General features: G+C 45.4%; 1 protein-coding gene across 4 annotated transcripts in view; it reads left to right on the forward strand.

Annotated features, from left to right (window-relative positions):
* The window catches only part of VAC14 (VAC14 component of PIKFYVE complex), a 1,997,670-nt gene that overhangs the window by 633,029 nt on the left and 1,345,158 nt on the right, over positions 1 to 19,483 (forward strand). The gene's annotated exons all lie outside the window — the stretch shown is intronic.

Below are 19,483 nucleotides of genomic sequence, written 5' to 3' on the forward strand. Positions count from 1 at the left end.
GGGCTTCTCATGCTACAACTTCAAATACTACAGCTTGACTGCTTCGGAAAGACTTTCCTGTTTTTCACTTGCATTCCGGACTCACCAGTCAACTCCTCCAGCACTTATTCGTTAGCAACAACATCCGGCGAGAGGTTTTTTTAAGCGGCTGCTTTTTTCCTCTCTTCCTGGCATCTTCGGGACAGGGGCCGGCTGTTTCCCTGTTTATCAGGGAATCAGGGTGGCTTCTTCCCGCGGACGACCTTATCTCTTCACAAAGAAGAAAAGACCAAAAGACAAGTCCTACAGACGAGGAAATCTTCTGGAAGAAACAGGTGATGAGAAAGGGGAGGAGGACATAGACTTATCTGATTTGGAGGAATCTCCGTTATATCCCAGCCCTTGTGACATGTGTGTCTGGGGTAACAACTTTAACTGGTTAATGTGGACCCATTTCTCTTCTGACAGTTCTCGTTTGGGATGCAGACTCTGTAAGCGACAGGTGAAATTTTGTCTACAATTTCAAAGGGACTGCACCAGGAGGGGAGACATTTTCTCTCCTTAGTCTGGTTTCTCAGAAAATTGTACAAGTAGATCCTGTCTCCTACTTGGTATTCCTTTTTGGTTGTTTTTATATCGTATTGAGTTTTCATCCCCGTACGCAAAAGCATGCTGATGGTGTTTTCGTAGATTCTCAATATATTCATGTGTTATGGAGCTTTTATCAGTGTCTGGTGTTGTTCTTTAGAGCAGATGCTGAGGTAGCACAATTTTTCACCCATTCACTAGCTCAAATTGAGACATTTTGGTTGCAGAAGATGGTGTGGATCTGATGGCCATCAGGACAAGCGGTAATCGGATGTCCCAACTTGGCTCAGAATCTGCCACAAACTTTTTTAGAATGCTCACAATGGTTTTATTGTACCTCTCAACTCCCCCACTAGAGGATCGGCTGTATGCAATGAAGTTTCCTTTTTGCCCCAAGTATCTCCCACATCTTTGTCATCACTTTGCTGGTGAAGTGACTTCCTAAGTCTTAATCAATCCTTTGGGGTAGGCCAAAACGCTAGAATATATGGTTGATCATCAGGACAGCTGCTGTTTCTGCCTTGCAATATGGGGCCGGGCGACATTCCACCCATTTGGTGAACAAGCACGTTACTGTTAACATGTACTTGTTCTCCCTAGAGGAGCAAATCACGGGCCTGATGAAATCTACTTGTAAATCTGACCAAGGCAGTGTCATCCCCCTCTTCTGGAGGGGAGCTCGGTGTGTGAGTGAACATGGCTGAAATTGTGTACACACAAGACACCCCTTCAAATATTGGTCGAGGTCCTGCCCCATGTGTGGCCAGTATGCAACCTCCCGCAAGATTTCTGGAGTAGGATGAAACCCCCTATGACTGGCTGTGGCCACGTCATGGGTGTGACTTAGCATCAGGCTTCGGAATGAGGTAGGTATCCCCCACTGGTCATAACCAGAGATGGATCTCCTTACCTACAAACCGTCTTGGATTCAGAACATTTTGGGGACTTCATCAACACCCTCCGGTCCTCTTTCCCAGTGTAATCGGTTTCTATCAGAGGAAAGTTCTCAGGGTCCACAATGTGTTGGTAAAATTTCCCAGTAATCGGATCCCCTTTTTGTGCCGTGATTAAATCAGCATCTGGGGTCTCCTTATTCCACTGGGCAGTTGGGAGTTCATTGTGAGCATTTGTCTGGGACCTGGTGACAACAGTCACCTGGATTTCCCCCAACACGGACTCAACCTCAAGGAGATCCCCCTGGATGGCTGCGGTTTTGGCCAACTGATCAGCCAGGTAATTTCCAGTTTTGTCTGGCCCCTCCATTCTGGAATGACCCTTAATCTTTTTCCATTAGATGGTCATCCCATTAGAGGTGACCAGATAATCAATATTTGGTATCAGCCTGCCATGTTTAAGTGGCTTGTTATTTGCACCCAGCATGCCTCTGGTTCTCCAATTGATTAGGTGCTCCATGAACCCGCTCCAGACATAATCTGAATCAGTGATTATGACCAGTTCGTGGAGTCAGTGTTGCACAGCAGTGAGGATGGCCTGATGAACTGCCATCAACTCTGCCACTCGACTACTGCGGGGAATGATTTTGTACCCAGCGGAGGGCTCCGGGGCATCATTCACCCAGGCATTCCCAATGCCGGCCACCAGTTCCTTTTCCCCGTTGTTGTCAACATAGTAGGAGCACCCGTCCACATAAACTGTGGGCATTCCCTCGCACTTGTCTTCATAGACTTTTTGCAGGGAATTCAGGTACGCCTCCATGTTGTCCTGAGTTTTGAGATTTTCGTCATCTAGACAGTTTTCTTTGGCACAATCATGCAAGTCAACCAGACCCTGCGCGAGAGGACTCTTCTTGTTTTGGCCATATCTGACCTCCGCAGGAAAGTCTTGCATGGACAGAATCCAGGAGGTATTTCTGGAATTACTTACATTTCCTGGCCGGATTCTGTCACCTTGGAGATATTGCAAAGGCTTGTGTGGAGTCTCCACTATCATGTGCTCCCCCTGGATGAACGGGCAGTAATTTTTCAATGCCCACACCGTTGCTAGGAGTGCCGTCTCACAATCGTTGAATTTTTCCTAAACAGAGGATAAAGTCTTGCTTGCATAGGAGATGACTTTATTGGTATAATACTGCTGTCAAGCATGTATTCGAGAACCCAGTCTCCAAGAAGAACTCCTTGTTTTTGACAGGTTAAGCTAGACAAGGTGCTCGTAAGAGACTTCTTTTGAGTTGCTTTACTGCCTTGGCTTGTTCTGGACCCCACTCCCACTTGACTCCCCCCCCCCCTTCAACAGATGGACCAGGGGTCTTGTGACCTCTGCATAATCCTCAATGAACTTCCCACTGTAATTAGTCAGTCCAAGGAGGCTTCTTGGCTCACGCAGAGTTGTGGGTCTTTTATTTTTTGCAGGGCTTCCACTTTCTTTGCCTGGGGACAGAGACCCTCGGGGGTTATTTCATGTCCCAAGAAGTTGACACGGGTCCTGCACCACTGTGCCTTCTGGAAGGACAGTTTTGCTCCGGCAACCCTCAACTGGGTCATAACATAGCAGATGTCCGCTATATGTTCCTCCACAGTTAAGCTTTTGATAAGGACATCATCCACATAGGCCATGTTACCCCTTTCACCCAAGTTGGGCATGGCCTTGTGTAAGAAGATGTTGAATTTGTTGCTGGAGTTTATGTATCCGAAGGGAGTTCGGGTCCATGTATACTGCTGCCCCCTGAAGGTAAAGGACAGTTTGTATAGGTCCTCCCTACTGACTGGCACGTTCCAGTATCCATTTGTCAGGTCAATGGCGGTGTACACTTTTGACCCCTGAATCTGGGCCAGTGCCTGGTCAATGTAGGGATGAGGCCAACGGGACATGTGGACCCGTTTATTCAGCTCCCTAAGGTCTGCGCAATGTCTCCATTGGCCATTTGGTTTTAAAATGCCCAGCACCGGATTATTAAAGGTGCTGTGGACTGGACCAATTAACCCACGGGACTCTAGGTTTTTGATTATTTCTGTCCGGGACCTCATAGAGGCAAGAGGCAAGCGATATTGCTTCACAAATACAGGAGTCATTCCAGGGTCTGTGGGAATTGAGGTAGTATGTATCTTGGTGCGACCACAGTCGTACGAGTCCACAGCAAAGATATCTTGTAGTTTTTGTCCTCTTAATTTTTAAGTCAAGTGGGAATTGTCAGGTCCGTCCTGGAATGCTGACCGCCTCTCCAATTTGAACTTCAACCGCATACGGCAGCAATTGAGCTGACCGAAAAGCCTTTACAGAATCATCAAAGCCCATGGGATTCCCCTCTAGTCGGGACCAGGCCTTGTAATTTATAAGGTCCAAATTAATTGCAAACAGATTGAGAATGTCACCGCCTAAATAAAATGCAGCAGGGACATCTCGCACGACCCAACAATTATGCATTATGCTTTTGTCACTGATAGATATTTTGAGAATACACCTGCTAGGCAGGAGATGTTTGGAATTGGGAGTTTCCAGGCCCACTTGCCACTTATCAATTAATTTAAATGTGGGAATGGTTGGATCTTTTGGGAGTTTCCTGAACACGGCTTCACTGTTGAATCTCTTAACATTATTCAGCCACACTCTGTTGAGAACAGACTCCTTCCCCTCTTTTAACTGAATAGTGAGGATCAGCTGCTCTCTTATTTTCTGAATGTCAGCTAAGCTTTGAGCTGGTTTTTCATCACTTTTGACTATAGGATTTGGATTTTCAGATTGGGAATTGGTATTTCCTTCCAGTGTGGAATGCCACTTGAAACTGGAAGGAAGGTTGATTTTCAACAAAGGAGAGGAGTTCCCATCACCAGTTTGCAATTACTGTAATGTCAGGTATTTGATTATTCTGGAAATTAAACTCAATTTGATCAGATTTTTGTTCTACCATGTGGCAGGTGCCATTTAAACTAACGTGGTTGACACTTTGTTTTAATTTCATTGGCCGGTTAGTCTGAGTCCAGAGGACCTTATTTACACAGTCTATTAGGGTAGGCAACCTGCTCCTCAGGATGCCATTCCCTAATAGACATGGGGTCCCCTATGGAGTCATGACTATGACCGGGTGCTTCACATTATGTCACCCAATTTTAATTTCCAGATCCGCAGTCCCCTCAACTGGAATTTCATTCCTATCGCAGTTCTGGAGTTGTCCAGGAAGAGTGGTGAGGGGATCCTGGTGCCTCTCCCCCTTCCTGAATTTAGCTGCTCAAAGGACCTTTTTGACAGAAGAGTGTCTTGGGATCCAGTGTCCACCAGTGCTGAAAATGCACGTTGCCCTTGCACTCGGACAGGGGCGTAGAATCTACCTTCTTTCTCCTCCAAGGGGCAAAGGTAATGAACATTTTGGGTCAATTTCTTTATTTTGGACTCAGACACAGTGGGGTTTTGGACAGTTTTCTGTGTTGGAGTCTGGGAATCTGTAACAAAAATGTGTCATCCTGAAATAGGTGGGATTTCGAAATCCCCTTTTTCCCTTACCTCTGTGCTGCCCCCTCTTACCTGGTGGCAGTCACTAGAACCAGTTTGTGGGGAGGATCCCTCCATCAATATTTCGTTCTCGGGATGACAATTCTGGGGTTCAGGGATGGGCGATTCTGAATCAGTGTCCACACCTACCCAGTCTAGATTCTGGTCTCTGGGGACTCATTCTGCTTTTGGAGGAATTCCCCCATCCCTGAAGGAGAAGATTTTCTTTCACAGAATCATCCAAGGATCTTCCCCTTCAAACTGGAGGACACTGACTTCCTCCACAAAATGGGTCTTTTTGATTTCTTGGTCTCTCCTACCCACCCTCTGTTCCCTGGGTTGTAGATTTTCAGGGGCAAGAGATTTTAGTTCCGGTTCTGGGGTGTCCAATGTTTTTTCACGGATGAGGAAGGAAGCTTCCTCTAGGGCTGTGCACCCCCCTTCCTGCCATGCCTCCTCCTCTGGAACCGGTGGGTTGTCTGGGGAACCGGTGGGTTGTCTGGGTTCTATCCCCGTCCATTGTTCTGGGGTGGCAGACCCTTGGTTTGCAGGGCTTTGAGCCGCTGTGTTCATCTGAGGGTTCTGCTGAGCCCTCAACTTGCGACTTAGATCCTGAGTGAGGTTCTGGACTTGGCGCTCCAGTTGGGACACCTGTTCCGGCTGGTACAGGGGTCTTTGCTCAAACCTAGGTTGTTCTCGGGAAGGGTAACTATCCCTTCTCCCGGAGTACCCTGGGTATTGGGGATTCCCTTGGTAACCCTCCACCCCAGCCTCCCCTCTCCCAGATTGGGTGGTCTGGACTCCTGAAAGTGGGGAAAGAAAGGCGGGTTGTCCTGCAGGTTAGGGTTTGGAAGGTACTGAGGGAAGAAACTTAACCCAGGATTTGGAGGATTACTGCCCTCCTGAAGGAAGTTAGGAGGGAGGTATGGAGGGAAGTTTCCTGGGGCAGTACTAACCTTGTTAGATCCCCCCTGGGGTTAGGGGGAGTCCACACATACCCCAAGATAGGTATGTTGCCCTTATACCTGGGGCTGTTATAATTTTCAGAGTTAGAGGTCACATTGGTGGGGTTACCTACCTGACTACTCCCTACTGCTGATTGATCAGAAGGCCTTCTTTGCCCCTGATTTGGCTGGTTTTGGTAAGGTGTATTTTTAGGCCACCTCTTTTCTAGGTCCAAAATGGGGGCAACCTTCACCTCCGCCACCTTAGCAGCAACCGGAGTGTGTGTTGGTTTGGGTTTTTTTTGTTTGATTTTTGCTTTCTGCAGGTTTTCAGACCTCATAGATCCGGGTAGCCTGCTCTATAACCCATTCCAGGGTCATGTTGCTGTGAAAATCCCTTACTAGCTGGTTCAATATATATTTTGGGAGCACATGAAAATATGTGGTTATAAATTCTCTACTATTCGTGCGCACCCGCCTGGTGGTTTGCGCACAGGTGCGCTTAAACTCCTGCACAAATTCTCTTGGGGCCTGATCCTCTCTGCACTGCAGATTGTAGGCCACTTTGCGAGCCTCTTGGGGGTTTCTGTGGGCGGAAAAGTTCTTCAAGATGGCTGCCTTATAGGTGGACCACCTTGAATGGTCTGGTCTTCCACACCCGCAAAGAAGCTTGAGTACTCGGTAGAGAACATCCATTTGGCATAGTCTATGCAATTTTGGCTATTTCTGATGTTAAGAGTCCATAATTTTTTCATATAGCTCCAGATACTCCCAGACAGAATATTTTGCATTTTTGTGATATAGGGTTATACAATTCCCAATAGCCTTAATCTGCCTAATGGGGTCTGTCACCAGAGCTCTCTTTTGTATGCCTTCTTTTGCCGCTTCACCTGAGTCCATTCGCCCTCAGACTCAGAGCTGCTACTGCTTGGGGTTGCCTCATCATCTTCTAGGCGCTCCCTGATTCTTTGAGCTTGTGAATGGCTTGCAGAATGGTATGGCCTAGTTTCTTCTCCCCTGTTGTACCTTGGGCTCTCTGGGTCACTCCTCTTGGACTCCCTCTTTTGCACAGGATAGTGGTCTTCTGACTACTCTGCTTCCAGGGTTGGTGGAGAATCCCCCCCACTGCCCTGAATGGATGGAGGTTTTTAGGATGCTCTTTTGGGGCCTCAATTCATGCTCTTTTTGTTCTGCAAAGCGAACCAAATGGTCCCTTTGCAGATGATGCTTCTACAGGTCTAGCTCCCTGAGTTTCTCCTCATAGGAGTCTTCCTGATCAGATATTTTGGCCATAACATTTTTGAATCTATACAGGGACACCCGCCCATCAATCTGTGATATGCAGCGGCCTGCCTGTTCAATCATGGGGGACCTATTAGAGTGTGGCTGCCTCATGTTTCCCAGTTCTTGTGAACCGGCGGACATGAAGTCAGCAGTGCCTTGTGCATACAAATTGGTAGATGGGTTTAAGGCCCTTGGTACAGAGGGCATCGCGCTGTGATCAGGTGCAGCCCTGTCCCTCAAGTTTGGATTCAGCCTAGCATACACTTTTTCTAACAGCTCCAGTTCTCCCTCTCAGCTCCTATTTCCTGGCGGTAGGCTAAGGCCAGAGCCTTTTGCTCTGTTACCAGGGCTTAACTGACTTCTATGACCTTTTCTTGAGTGGCCACCTGACTCGGAAGTCCACTGTTCTCATCACAGTGGGCCTCATTATCTTTTTGTGCTCCCTGTATGGCCTAGGAACACAGACAATTTTTGTTGCAGGAGATTCATCTCCTGATTTTGCGCATTTATATTTTGGGTGTTCTCTTCAAGAGCCCCTTATACTAGTCTGGTGTGCCCCAATATATTCTCATATTCTACTTTAATTTGTTCAGTTTCTGGGGATCTAACTATTTTCTGTAGTTCTGTTTTTTGGTTGCACACTTCCTGACATAGGGCATCCTTTTGTTGATACAGGGCGCCCCTCTGTTCAGCCAGGTCATCCCGCTGTTTGATGATACATAATGTCTGGCGTTCTTGGTAAAATTATGTTTGGAACTGGAGGTCCTAAAGGGTCAATTGATTATTCTCCTCTTCCAACATTTTCATCTTATTTTGTAATATGGTTATTTGCTCTGAGCAGGTTCTGTTATATTTTAGTTGTTGATTCACTTTTAATGCATCTAATTGGGCCTCTTGCTCTGAATTATTTTGTTGTTGTAGAGCCAAGTCCTCTTTTAGTTGTTTGATGTAATTTTCCAATTCTGCCTCAGAATCTTGGCTCATTTGCAATTTCTCTCCTACTTGTTTTAGTTCAGTCTGGATTTGGGTTAAGAGCTCAGACTGGTTTTGCGCAAGGGTTCTATATTCTTCATATTTTTCCTACATAACTCCCATGTGGAGATATATGTAGGCTGTGATTCTGACCATTTTAATCTGCTCCTCTTTAATTTTCGGAGTCGTATACAACTCACTCAAGGCTTGATGGAATAGGCCACCGTCTTGCCACACATCCATGCTCATGGCGGTGACCTGTTGCATCATTTCTCCTTGCCAGGCCTCCACATCTTGCTATGCCCATTTTCCTCAAATAATTTGTGCAGATGGTGCTGCCTTGCCATGTTTATCTCCATTCTCAAGAGTGTTCTTCCTCCATTAATTTATTTATATAAGGGTTACCTGTATTCTCTTGGTTTTTGTCAATTCAGGGTTGATTTTCAGGGTTGATTTTACTTTATTTTTACACACAGGCCTGATACTTAAGGTCGAAGTTTTGGGAAGGCGCTTTTACAGTGTAACAGTGTAACACAGCTTTCTAACCACAAAAGGTATCACTACCTTTATGGTTAGCCTGCTGTGTTAAGCTGTCACAGGTGGGAAAACTTATCTCGGCAACAAGCCCCCCACTGTTTTAAGGATTTTAAAGAGGCATCACACTCCAGACCAGGACTCTTTTCACTGGTAAGGGATGTGGCGCACAATAAAAACACTTTTAAATTTATGAATTTGGATTCAGCTTTGAGAAGGTAACCAGTCCGTCTCACACCCCCCCCCCCCCACTTGACATACACCCTGTGTCGCAATGGACCATGAACCAGGCCGGTGTGTAATAATAGAATATTTATTTTATTTTTAAATGAATAAAATCAAACACATTCAAAATAGGGCAGCAATCACATAGTGTGGTGCTAATTACACCGTAAAATGATAGAATACACTTAGTTTGACCTTTTTACATAAGATGTACAATGCACAATTGAAGGAAATCAAGATTACTTTTTGAGTAGTGCTTTTAAATGGCACCACATTTAAGCATTCCCCCTGCAACACCCCCTCAAACCTCTGTTAACCAAATTGTGTGTGGGTGGAGTGGAGTAGCAAGAAGTCGGGTATAATAGGCAAAAATCGAATTGAAAATCCGACCTACCACCCCTGAATGGGAGGCAACAATCAGATTGAGCTCCCTTGAAAGATTTGCAAAATGGAAATCGGAATTACTGAATGGTGATTTTACATGTGTGGTTGAATGAATAAGGCAAGAATGTGTAAGGCTATATCAAGGAAGCATGGACACTGACGAGCTACAAGGCAATGTACTAAACAGGCATACAGTGTAGAAAATCAACTTTGGAAGGAAAAATAGTGCAGCAAATTCACACGTGGCAGGATTGCAATTTCTTGACTTTTACGGGTTTAAAATAGCAAAACGGCTTGGAAAATGAGCTAAACAGACCAAATCGAAAAGCGATTTTAATGCTAAGGCACATACCAGGTATGATATTAAAGTGAAAGGGTGACTTTTTGATGAGTTAAACTCTTATTTTATCTTGCTCACTTGACACTTTTATCTCGCAACACTTTTTGTCTATATGCAGTGTTCTCTCCGCTCTCCCACTCTGGGGGCCATTTCATGGAGCCTTTCCCCTTCTTTCCACGGTATTTCTTTCCAGTCTCTTATTTTGCCAGCCAAGGTTTTTTTTTGCCTTGTAATGTGTCTTTCAGATCTCAATCAAACTGTTTTAGGGTTTGTATTTCTTCCTTATGACTGGGACGAGTTTCTCTCTTCCTATAATGTTGCCCCAGCCGCCTCCTCTTTTTCCTATTCTTCCCGGTACCTTCTTGTGTGCAGTGGAATGTTGCAGTGCTCAGCACTCGTTCAGGTAGCCACCTCTGTGGTCTGGCTTCTCCGCAGTTGCTTTCGTCAGAGTTCCGTTCTCGGTTTCGCTGCCGATGGCTTCCATTTACGGACTTTGCCGGCAGGGAGCTTATGACGCTCCTGGTTGCGATGGTCTAGGCTCTGTTCACCAGACTGCTCGCCCACTAAGAGATTTTCGTGGTCATGCCACCACCTGGTACGGGACTCCTGTCACTGTGCTGTGAATCGTTTCTCTGTTGCGTCTCTTGCTGACTTTCCGGCGTCTCAAGTTGGCTTTCTCTGCCTCTTCGAAAGTCAAGGGCTACGCTGCTTGCCTTTGCTCCGCCTCTCCAAGGCACGATCACGTTAGAGGGCTTCCTCTGCGTACCATACTCTCTCCTTCTCTGTAATCCACTTGTCTGTTGCTGACTGTGTCGGGGTGTCCATGGCAACTCTGCCTGCTGGGGCCCCTGTGTCCGGCAGGGTTAGACCTGTCGTGGTGCAGTGGCCCCAGCAGGCAGACTCGTAGTGTTGCTGTCCGGAAACAAGGGTGCCGGGAGCTTACCGGCACGCTTGTTTCCAGACCGCCACACTTTTAATGAGGCCCATTGTCTGCATACAAAGAGATTACTTTTCTCCTGCCACACATTGCCTACCCACACTCTACATGGAGCTTAGTCTGATCGCCAAAGGTTCCATCTCAATGGCAAAGAGGAGCGGAAGCCTTGCCTACTCCCTCTCCCAAGCTCAAAACATTCTCTAGTGGTACCGAACGCAAGAATTGTAGCCATTGGTCCAGAATACAGCGATCGGATGCTGGCCCATTGTTTCCAGGACCAAAAACAGGTACTCTCAGGAAAGGGAATCCAGCACCTTCTTGGTATCAAGGAAGGAAGCTACTGCTTTGAACTTGAGATCAATTTGAGTATTGTAGCAAAAGGTCTATGCAGGCTTAAGCTTGTCGACCTGCCCAGGAGGAACCACGATTGGTCTAGATGGATGTAAGGAGCAACATGCCAACACTTCAGCAAAAATGTTGGTGTCTAAATGAAGTAACAAAATAGGTATATAGTAAATGCAACTGATGAGGTTTTTTCTTTGCAATTGAGTTAATCAGGGTTTCATTTTGTGATGGAGGCAGTGCTCCTTTCATATGGGCTTCCTCCCAGACTTTCACCAGATAAGGTGCAAGCCGATGGGCGAATTCACTGTAAAATGTGGCACTCGATCCGTCCAAACCAGGGGACTTCACAGTCGGGAGGTATCTATTGGCAGTATGTATTTCTTCTGCCTTGATTGGGGACTGCAAGGCCCCTAGGACCTCCAACCTACATGGCTGGAACTCCTGGATGTAAGCCTATAAGTCTGCTATCTTAATCGTACCATTTAGCATATATAGGTTAGCGTAGTACACGGCTGAATGTTGTCAGGAGAGGTGTATAGCACCCCATCTTCACCTTCAAGTGCAGCAATGTTTGTGTCCCCCCCTCTCCCCTTCACCAGCCATGCCAGGGCATGGGCCCAGCCTATTATTTTACTGTGTCTGCAGGCCTACACTGGGCTATACATAATACGGATTTCCCTATTTCCCGCCTGCCTGGACTGCTCCAACTTGTTTTTCAGCGGTAAAAGGAGCGCCCTATCCGAAGAGCTGGCCATCTGGTGCTCCAAAGCCTTTATCTCTTGTTTCAGGCTCGTCGTTTCAGGATGCACTGTCTATAGCTGCCCTATTTCGGCACCCATGCTTATCCCTCTCATGTACAATTTAAAAGCCTCCCATACTGACGCCATCCGTGGTGTGAACCCCATATTGGCTTCAAAGAATGTAGAAATTGCTGAATCCAGCTCGCCCTTAATGCTATATCCATCAAGGCCTGTGGCTGTAATTGTCAAAGGGGTCTACTACTTAACGTGGAGCCAAACTCTAATGTCCGACATAGTTCTGGGTAAAATGATGCATGACAGAGTTCTCTGCATTAATGCAGGGCTAGCCGATATGAGGTCTGTGTGAATACGTATCACGTACTGATATAAAAGGTCTGATGCGTCCGATTCAGAGTGCGCCGTGAATCTTGAATATAAAAGAAGGATATGACCGTATGGATCTCACAAGCTACAAGTGTTGGTGATCTAGGCTTAGTATTTGATCTGTCTTTGTCAATGTGAGACATAATGTTAAAATCTCCTATCCAAACTAGTTATGTGTCCACAAACTTCAGGGATTTATCTGCCAGGGACAAGAAGAATGGAGGATCGTCAATATTACGGGCATATTTATTAACATGTTTTATCCTGACGCCAAACAGTGTACTGCTCAAATATACATAGCGACCCACTGGGTCAGCTTCAAAGGACTCCAGGATGAAAGGAGTCATGCCGGTCCGATAGCACAGCGAGTAGAGCGCTCGCTTTGTTTTTTTTTTAAACATTTTTTTATTTTTATTGGTTTCAATACAAACTTTTAAAATATTACAAATCATTGATCATATCTCATCATAACAAATTGCATCCTCCATGTTCCTAGTAGTCCATACTCAGGGGTCGACCCTTTAAAATGTTGCACAACTTTGTACTCATCTCGTCGTAGCACGTTGAGTCCTCTGAGATTTTACTCGCCCATGCTCAAGCCTGATCCCTTTGATATTAATAATAATAATTCCTTAGGTCTAAGATATCGCTGGTTTTAACATGGTTTCAATCACTGCTAACAGAGATGTCAAAGGAATTACTTGTTTCATATCAGTGCCGTTGAGCATTCTTTGCCACCACTCGTTGGCACACAAGGATGGGTGTTGTTCACTCCAACGACCAAAATGAATCGTTCTGACATTTTTCAATTTGCTACAAAACAGCACCAGATGTTTAAGGGACTCCACTTCACATGCGCAAAACCGACAAGATGTATCTAAGGCTGCATTGCATGTCCATGTGCAGAGCCGTTCTTTGGTTTTGAAGGCATTTAAGCGAAACAGCAAGAAAAGTCTCCTTGCTTTGGGGTTCGGAAACTACTGTATGTATTTTTGGAGCACATTAAAGCCCCTTGCTTTCAAGTTAACGAGTTAACCATCAAACTATTAGCAGATCTCTCAGCACATGTCACCTCCCAGTCGGCACGCCAGATTTTTAATTTTGCTGCGTTCGGGTTATCGTGTAAGGTTTCCAGATTGATATCAAACTCCGCCAGCAGCATTTCGCAGCACGTGACCCACATTGAAACGATGTTGTCACCGACCGAGGATGCCCCATGCAGGATTTGGAATTGCAGGATTTTCTCCCGTGCTCTTATTTTACGATACAGAGCCAACAAATTCCAGTTAATTCTGGCATGCAAAGATATTAAGGCTAGCTCATATCTTACACAAGCCGTTGGCATGCCCTTTAGTAAGCCTAACACCTTTAACCAAAACGTGTACTCCAGCGTAGACAAGAGCGTGTGAGAACAACCCAATGCGTTTTCTGCTCCATAGGATAAAATTGGTGTTAAGGAGAACTTCCCAAATCTTTTTTGCAAAAGACGTGCTTGACAGGCCAATTGTAAACATTTCCGCTTGGTTTCAATGACCCACGGGCCATCACAAATACTTGAGTTTATCTGCATGCCTAGATATTTTACGCTGCTAGAAATGCGCAAGGTTTCTTCTCCCATTTTCCAAGCAATCTTTTCATTTGGTCTGAATTGGGCGGTTCTTACATTTTCGAGCAGCAGGGTTTCACATTTTGACGTATTAATTTCCAGTTGATTCAGGGTTAGATATTTTTGCACTGCTTCAAGTTTTCTCTGAAGCCCAATTGGTGTTAGGTCCAGTATGATTAAATCATCCGTGTATAACAACCAACTAACGTGCAACTTATGTAACTTAGGTGGAAATGATCGCACAGGGTTTATGGCAACACCAATGTCTGATCTAAAGAGGCTGAAGATTGCCGCAGCTAAGAGGCATCTTTGCTTCACCCCCTTGTAGGTCTTAATCTCTGCTGACAAGGTGCCTGATTGGTCAAGATGGACTCTGATCGAAGTTCCCGTGTGCAACTCTTTACTTGCTTATAGCAGGTCAAAAGGGCAGCCCCAGGCTCGCAGCTTTTGCCAGAGGATTTCTCGGTTGATCGTGTCGAAGGCGTAGGAAAAGTCAATAAATGCAAGGTAGACTTTTGTATTTGAATGTAGGGCCTCCATCTTCAACAAGTTAAAAATTAAGAGATTTAGGGAGAATCAGATGCTGTTTAATAGTAAAGTTTGTAAGACCGCCCGGTCCCGGAGCCCTAGAGTTTTTTGCTTTTATGATCATCTCTGTAATCTCATCTTTTGAAAATGTCAATTCCCATGGCGATTCATTTAAGGCAGGTAGTGTTGAGGTAACATTGAGGTAACATTGGTTATACTATATAAGCTCTCAACATGAGTCGTCCACTCAGCCTCAGTCACCAAACTGGCTTGCAAAGCACTTTGCTGGGCCTCAATGTTATTCATAATTCACCAGAAATCTCTGCTGTTCTTGTTTTTTAAACGTCTCATCATCTCCTCAGCATCATGTTGTACCAACAGATATTTGAGCCCCTTTAACCAATTTTTAAAGTTTTGTTTCAGCGCCCGATTTCTAGGTGATGTTACCTGGCTGGGCAGTTGTTTATTCTTGCAGATCTCTGATCGCATCAATCTCTTCCTCCTCAACACCTCTAAGTCAAAGCAGTGAGTCTTTTTTAAAGGATAACTGTCTGAGCCCTATGTTTTTTGGTTTGAATTGCGTTAACAATGATACATATTCAATAGCTGAACTTTCAAGCCGAAATTTGGTAGATAAATGAGCAACCTCGGTTGCATCCAGCCTCAGTCTGATTCGGCTGGGTTCAACCTGCACCTTTGTTAACCATTTTGGTCCTAGCTGGGGATCAACCATTAGGAGCTCCATTTTTAACATTTCATGATCGCTATTACTCATTTGTAAGACCTTCAAAGATTTCACTCACGGATGAAGGGTATCAGAAATGTAGATGTAGTCGATAGTGGATGCTTGATCACCACGGTGCCAGGTTGAAGTCGGAGGTATATCACCTCGTGGGCACCAGTTTAGCATCAGTAGGTCTCTTGCATTTAGTTCCTCTAACCATTCTTTTGATAATCTGCCTTTTTCAGGTAGCAAAGGCTTAAAATAATCCATGTTTATGTCTCTGCACACCATTATACTTACACCTCATGTGGATTCTATCAAGCTGTCAATAATTGATGATACTTGATCTATAAAGGAGTAAGTTCCTGCCCTGTCATGATTTCAGTACAGGTTTACTACTTTTATAAGATCCACACCTTTCTGTGTAGAATCGGTCTTAACGATCTTGGAGACTTTGATGTAGGATGAATGATTTGTTGATTTTAATAAGCGATAACTAGAAGATCGTTTCATCAGCGTTAAAAGGCCAGCCATTGGGCGCCCCTTCTCATATTTAATAGCAGGATTAAGGTCGCACTCAAACTCTGAAACAACTGGTAGTTGACTCATCCAGGTTTCTTGTAGGCAAGCGAAATGAATATCTTGTAACCAGTTGAATAAATGAGAGAAGCCTGGTGTGTTCCATGATGCAAATGTACAGACCTGCGCGGGTTCCATCATCTGGCATTAACTCCGGGGTTTACTATTTAATGAGCTTGTAAGCAATTTCCAGTCTCCTTTTTGTTCTTTAAAAACGGGACTGCTTAAGGATACCAATCCGGAAGTAACAACACCATTAAGTCCATTTATGGTAATGCTGATTTTGTCCATAGGACTAAGCGTGAAAGCTGGTTGGTTGTCAACAAATGATACCTTAGCCGATCTAGACTTCAAAGTTTCGTTTAATTTCTGAGAGTCAAATTTCGGAATGTCTACTACCGTTATTGGATTGACGGAGTGGTTTGACTGGTTCTTCCCTGGTAGGAGAGTTTGAGTGCAATTAGGCGTTTGTACTGGAGTAATGGATGTCGTGGGCTCATCAGCTCTCTTCGAAGCGACTTCATTGATTTTATATATATCAAAACCCAGTGAAAGTAGAGCATCTGAAGCCTCCAACATGGTTCCTACAATGATATTCGATGCGAAGTGCAGCACCACCTTATCATTGCACTTTTCGTCGGGGAACTCGACAATTTTTATGTCCCATGAGCCCAAAGCACGGAGACGAGGAATATGATGTAATAGTTTTATCACATTAGTGCGATTCAAGATCAGCTTATCACATGAGTCTATTCTCTCCAACATAATCTTAGCCACCATGTTGTGTTCAATGTGTATTTCTGATTCAGGTGCCTTAAGTGCTATGGAGTATTACAGACTGTTTTCGGTAGGTGACTTCCCAAATTCCGTTTGGTTGAGATTTTTGTTGATGGCATTGTACTTCTTGGAAGGTCTCTCTCCACTTCTGCACGTACACCCTCTGAGGGAACATGCGTTGTCTTCAAGATGCCTGCAAGGTTCCTTTGTGAATTTGCTGTTATGAGATCTCTTTTTTCCTGTAGCGTAATAAACACAGGGCTCATTGGAGCTTGCTCAGTTGGCAACGTAGCAGCCGGCTTGAGAATTATTGAGCATATTCTACCGCTATTTGCAACTGTAGTGCCATTTGGCAAATTTACAGTGAGCGGAAGCATGCTGATCTCAAAGCTTGCGCTTACACCATCTATAGAAGCTTTTGGTATAACGTTTCTGCACACTTCAGGCTGGTTGCAAGGGCTTAATTCATTGGTTCTCGCCGGCACGAGTACAGATCTCGCACTTTCCTCCCCAATTGAGTCGTCGTACACTGATAAGTCCAACAAATTGTCAGGAGTATCATGTCCAACGTCATCGCTAAGGACCACCTCATCTTCGTGTACTATGACTGGAAAAGCTTCTGGAGTATTCATACTCGCATTAATAGATATATGCGGACTTGTGTGGTCGATGTCAGCTTTCTCTGTGATGTGTATCACTTTAATATTTCTCAAAGATTTTCGTGATCCACTTATCTGTGTCTTCTTTGCCTTGGAAGATTTTTGGATTTCTTTGTTTGGGGCTGGTGTTGTCATTTTTGTTTCGTAGTTTCCTTAGGAATATTACTTGCGCCATTAAAGATGAAGAAAACTCACACTGTTTTGGCTGTCCCAGCTAAGACATCTTCGCTGGCGATGTTGGAGTCTGGATTCTGAATTTGTAGTACAGAAGGACCCGCGACTTATTCGTTCAGCCGTGCCATATTATCTGTGCTTCTTGCTTGATGAAAAGCGGTATTAAATGAAATCTCAGCTGCGTTTACCATCAGAGAATTTTCAGACGCAGGATCACCTATAACAGGTGGCAAGGAAACAGCGTTAGAATTGTTTTTTTCTAATCTATTCTCCGAGACTGAGTTACATTTTAAAGCGTCAGTGTCCAAGCCCAACTCTATAGTTTGCATCTGAGGCCGTGCGTTAGGTAGCTGAGTTAGATCATTAACTACTGAGTGTGGGACCTTTGGATCTTGAGAATGGGAGCTCACTTCCGCAAATAGCTTTTTGTCAAGAGTGTCATTTCGTTTCTGGTCACTCGCCGAAGAAAGTACTGCCATCAACTTTTTGATTGCCTCATCCTGTCTGTTATTGTTAAGACTGTGTAGCTCTTCAAGGTGCAATCATTTTGAGTTCATTAAAGCTACTAGAGTCGTTAAATCCTTTGTGGTATCATTAAGGGACTCATAAAGTTTAGTAAATGGAACCACTGAAATTGCCATTGAGGAGATTAAAACCGCTTGTAAGTCATTAATAGGCACATGTTCACATGTGACTACTCGATCTCCATTATCCTTCCTTACATCTTCATTAAGTCGTGAACTCCGAAAGCCAGCAGGATTACACCTCCTTATTTTCGGAAATGGCCGATCCATGAAAGAGGAATCTGTAGATGGACTATCATCAAAATTTGATTCCGTGCTAAGCTGTTGGTGTGCTTTTTTTGAGGTTCGGTGGCAACTTTGAGGGTGAGCATTCAGGTTGGTGTTACTTCTTTTCTGGGACTCTAACAGAGTTGATGGAGAAACCTGAATAGACTCACCAGTGAATTCACAAGTAATTAACGCTCAACCAGATATCCTCACTGGCGTCTGTAAGTTTAGTACTATTTCTTTTTTGCAGGAGACTCATTTTCTAAGATTGGCTCTTGAAAATGATTTAAAGAGCGTGCTTTATTCATTGAGAGCAAGTTTTGTAGGACATTGTTTACCACGTCCAAGGAATTTCGCCTGTCGGAGCGCCCTTCGCCCGACGGTAGTGGCTCCTGTGAGGGGCTAGTACATAAAACTTCAGAAGCGTCATTTTGTGTAGGCGACAAAGTGGAATTCGATGCTAAATGCAGATCCAACGGCAGCACTGTATCAAACACCTCATAGTATGTTTCTAGCTCGGCCTGATGAACAGACGCACAGGTCTCCATAGGTGGCGCTAAAGATCCCACCAAGTTAGAGACACAGATTTTGGGCCTCATTACACGGATGGCGTTAGGGATTTACCGGTACCGGTAAAATACCGGTACCGGTAAATCCCTACCGCCTTACTACGAGGTCCCTTTGCGGGTTGGGGGATTTAACGCCTGCTTTTTGCAGGCGTTAAAATCCAACCGGCTAAGGGACCTCGGAGCTAATTACGGCACCGCAAAATTGCGTTGCCGTAATTAGCGCCTTCCCCATTCCCATAGAGCCCTATGGGGCAGGAATGGGGAAGGGCAATGGTGGAAGGGGGATTTACCGCCCCTCCAACCTTGGAATGGGGCGGTGAATCCCCTTTCCGCCAAGGCGGTGCCGGTATTTTACCGGCATGAGCCATGGCGCTAATAGCGCCATGGCTCACCGCCTACCGTGTAATGAGGCCCTTTGTGTTGAGAGGCACTTCCGCACTCGCCAGTTGCTACGATGCATTTCAACAAACCCAGTCCAGTGTGACTGTGGACAGCCCCACAATGTGGCGAATTTCCATCAGAAGTAGCAGGCTGCAATGCAGACGCGAGACCCGCTGCATCAGGCCGCTCATTCACCGCGCGGCTGATGCTGCAGGCCTCCCCCACTGTGGGGCTGCGCCCGCTCCCGCCAGCAGCCAGGGATGCGGGACCCGGGGCGTGCTCCAGGTCGACGGCACCGGCAATGGCAGCAGCCGCCTGCCGCGCCAACTCACGTAAGGACCCAGGCATCCCACCACACAACAGGCCCCCAGCCGCAACCCACAAGTCAACCATGGCACCCCCTACTAGGGAAGGCGACCCACCCCTCCCCACCACAGAGGTAAGATCATTGTGTTTTCAAGTCGGTGGTGGCGCCGCAGGATCCGCTGGATTTCGTAGTGTATACTTGCGGAGGATTAGTAAATACCACACCTCCGTTATGTATAGTATATACATTTGCCACATTTATGTAATTAGGGGTTATTACAGCTGGGTCT

The sequence above is a fragment of the Ambystoma mexicanum genome, chromosome 1p (assembly GCF_040938575.1).
Source record: "Ambystoma mexicanum isolate Mex_15411 chromosome 1p, UKY_AmexF1_1, whole genome shotgun sequence".
NCBI lineage: Eukaryota > Metazoa > Chordata > Amphibia > Caudata > Ambystomatidae > Ambystoma > Ambystoma mexicanum.